Source organism: Cebus imitator, unplaced genomic scaffold, assembly GCF_001604975.1.
Source record: "Cebus imitator isolate Cc_AM_T3 unplaced genomic scaffold, Cebus_imitator-1.0 Scaffold546, whole genome shotgun sequence".
Lineage (NCBI taxonomy): Eukaryota > Metazoa > Chordata > Mammalia > Primates > Cebidae > Cebus > Cebus imitator.
The window spans coordinates 51,719-55,459 of NW_016107861.1; positions in this window are offsets into that span (position 1 = coordinate 51,719).

Sequence of the window (3,741 nt, forward strand, 5' to 3'; positions counted from 1 at the left end):
TTTTTTTGGCTGGGCGCAGTGGCTTGTGCCTGTAATGCCAGCACTTTGGGAGGCCAAGGTGGGTGGATCACCTGAGGTCAGGAGTTTGAGACCAGCCTGACCAACCTGGAGAAACCCCATCTCTACTAGAAATACAAAATTAGCCAGGCGTGGTGGCACATGCCTGTAATCCCAGCTACTCAGGAGGCTGAGGCAGGAGAATTGCTTGAACCTGTGAGGCGGAGGTTGCAGTGAGCCGAGATCACACCATTGCACTGCAGCCTGGGCAACAAGAGCAAAACTCCTTTTCAAAAAAAAAAAGAAGAAAGAAAATGTACAACATTTTTGTTATTGGAGAATCTGGTGACATTAACACTGTAGCCACATCAAAAAGAAAGGAGTGTGTAAACTCCACTGGACTACTTGGCCAGGGTTCATCCGTAAAAGCACAAAACCTAGAGTATTTTATTTTTCTGCAAGGTCAAGAAAGCTCAGGAAGCTCCTTTAGAAAAACAAAACAAAACTAGAGTATCACATTAGAATATGTTTTTATGTTTGTGGGAAGGGGGAAAGAGGAGGGGTGTTGTTATTGTTGGTTTTGGTTTTGGTTTTGACTTTTCATTCTGCAGAAGCCCCACAAATCTGCTTGATTTCCTACAGCAGCTGGCACCGGCCGTAGATTTTATTTACAGCATGTGGCTATGCTTAGTTCCCCAATAATACAAAAGGCAAAAGTCTCAACAATTTATCTTTTGGAGTCATTCATTATTTGCCAGTTTAAGGGTAACAATTTTTGAATTGTGTTCTCACCCCGGGACATGGAAGTGTCTGGGTAGAGGAGAAGAAAAGAAAAACAGAGCTAGCATTTCAGCAGAAGAAGAGCCTGGCATGAAAACTGAGGAGGAACAGACAGAAGGGAATTGGGCTCGGTTGTTAGTATCAGAAAAGATAAGGTGGTGGTGGCTGAGCTTGGAAGAACAGTTTCAGTGAGGTGCTGAGGATAGAAACCAGACTGTAGGGATAAAGGGTGAAGAGCAGTTGAGGATACAGAGCCAGGGAACACTGACAGCTCTTCCAGGAGTTTACCTGTGAAGGGAAAGATGCAATTTAGTAAAGGAATGGAAGGGAGGGCTCCCGGGAAGGATTTTAGGCTGCTTCTTGCATGAGAACATGGTGCTCTTAGATTCTAAGTGCCACAGATACTTCAGGCTGCAGTTGGAATTCTTTGGTGTATCAGTAAAACCAATGGTTTCATTTAAAAATGGAAGAAGCAGAGGGAGATGTAATTACAATTTACTCCACTCCAGATGGCTTCCTTGATTTTTGTTCTTTAGAAGGTCATGCTATATCCTCTCTATCTAGATGCTCAGCAAGCAGCTCTGTCAAGACCAAGTTATATATGCAAAAAGAACTCCCCTTTCCTAGAGCTAAGGTAGTTCCACTGGGAAGAGTACAAGAGCTTGAGTTACTTAGACCTTTTCTACCTTGAGCCAGTCCTCAGATGTGCTGGCAAAGGATTTTAATACTCTCTCTCCACCTCATGATGACATTGAGGATCAGGACTCCGAGACCCTTTAGGTACACAGCCTGCAGCCATCCTGGGTTCGCATTTGCTGAAGATACGTGGCCTCATGAATGGGGGACCTATAAAATGACCACAGGTAAATAAAATCCAAGACATACAGTGTCCTGCTGTGGCTGGGTGACCACTGTCCTTGCCTAGAAAGAGTAGAGAAGATCCATATAAGCAGCTGGCCCAGGGCAGAGGGAATGCTCAATCTCATGGCCAGACAGAAGGCAGTGAGAAGGCTGGGTGTGGGCCTGCAGGCAGAGGCATCATGGAAAGAAAGGTCAAAGAGTCAGAGAGGAGGAAGCACAAGACACACAGGAAATGCAGCCACGCTGCATTCAGCAGAACCTGCTTTGGGAAGAGGTGGGTTCATGTGCTAGAAGGGCTGCCTCAGGAAGGAACCATGGAGACTATAAAAGATACCAAGGGAAAAGAAGAGCAGGAGAGAAGGAAATGAAAACCCAGCAGAGAGGTGTCACGTTTCTTTTGGCATTTAAAACACTTCCAGATTGCATCCTTAAATATTGCTGGACCAAGGATTACAAACTTCTGGCAAACTCAAGGCCTTAGCTTTGGCATCCCCGGCCTTGTAATATCAAATCACAGCTCAATGTTAAGTTTTATTATTCAACGCGAATGAAAAGGTCAAAGGGAAAAACAGCTCTGCAGTGTTCCATTAAAGGAAAAATCTGATCATCTCAAAGCAATATGATCTTAAGGGAGCCCACGTTATAAAAGGCAGTGGCTGGAGGAATACGGATAGTGAGTGCTTGCTACTCCTTTGGAGAGCATTTGCATGCTGGGAGGGGTGTTCACGCTCACATTTCGCAAGAGTATCAGAAGGCCAGTCCTGCTCAGCGGTCTTTTTCTGACCTGACAGAGTTGACACTTCTCTCCAAATCTTTGATTTATGGGGAATAGAGGAAACAGCTGACAGTAGATGATTACCCATTTAGGTGAAACATATTACTCCTCTTTCCTGCCCTAAAATATGTTGTTTTTTAAACCTGATCCTTTGTCTAAGCAACATTCTCCACATCATCCGGGGAGTGAGCTTCACAGACATCATTTTTAGATAATCTTAAGGACAGTCAACTGCCAGATTTCATTTTGGAGTGCTCAGAGATAAGTTCATTAAGATACACCACTAGATATTCTGCTATGACCAGTCCAAAATTCTCCTACAGAGAAGTCTGTGACCTCCTGTGTCACAGGCAGGAGGTGCAAGGCAGGCATTTAAGTTGCCCTTAGTCACATTGTTATGGCTCAGCCACCTGTCAGTCTGACCTGCTGTTACCGCATTGGTTTTCTTCGCCGTATACAATTGCTCCTAAACCTCTGAACTTTGAACTTTAAATCCTGAAGTTCCCTACTCTACCTCCTTACCTGCTCCTCACTGTGCCCTGATATTCCAACTCTCAACCCTTCCCTATTCTCTGCTCTGTAATCCACTTTGGCCCTCCCTCCCACCCGTCTGTGATGGAAGAACACACTGTACGATCTTGATCCTTTTAAATTTATGAAGGCTCGTTTTATGGTCAAACACATGATTTATCCTAGAGAATGTTTTCATGTGTGCTTGCAAAAAATCTGTATTCTCCTGTTGCCGGATATAGTGTTCTATACTGTCTGTTAGGTCTAGTTGGCATATAGTGTTGTTCAAGTCCTCTGTTTCCTTATTGATCTTTTCCCTAGTTCTATCCATTGTTGAATATGGAGTTGAAATCTCCAAATACTATTGTTGAATCATCTATTCCTCTCTTCGATTCTGTTAGTTTCCTTTATCTTTCTTGGAGCTCTGTTGTTAGCTGTTAGTATGTAACTTCTGTGTCTTCCTGATGGATTGATTGATCCCTTTATCTTCATGAAATGTCCCTCTTGATCAGGAAAAATATCTAATGGGTGCTAAGCTTAATACCTGGGTGATAAAATAATCTGTACAACGAACCCCCATGACATAAGCTTACCTATATAACAAACCTGCAGATGTGCCCCTGAACTTAAAATAAAAGTTTTTAAAAGTTCCTCTCCATCTCTAGTAACATTTTTTGTTGTTTGAAAGTCTACTTTGTCTAATAGCATAGCCTGTTTAGCTTTCTTATGATTATTGTTTGCATGATGTATCTTTTACTTTTGACTAATTTGATGTTTGAAGGTAAACTATATCTTTTGTAGCATATAATTAAATCTTG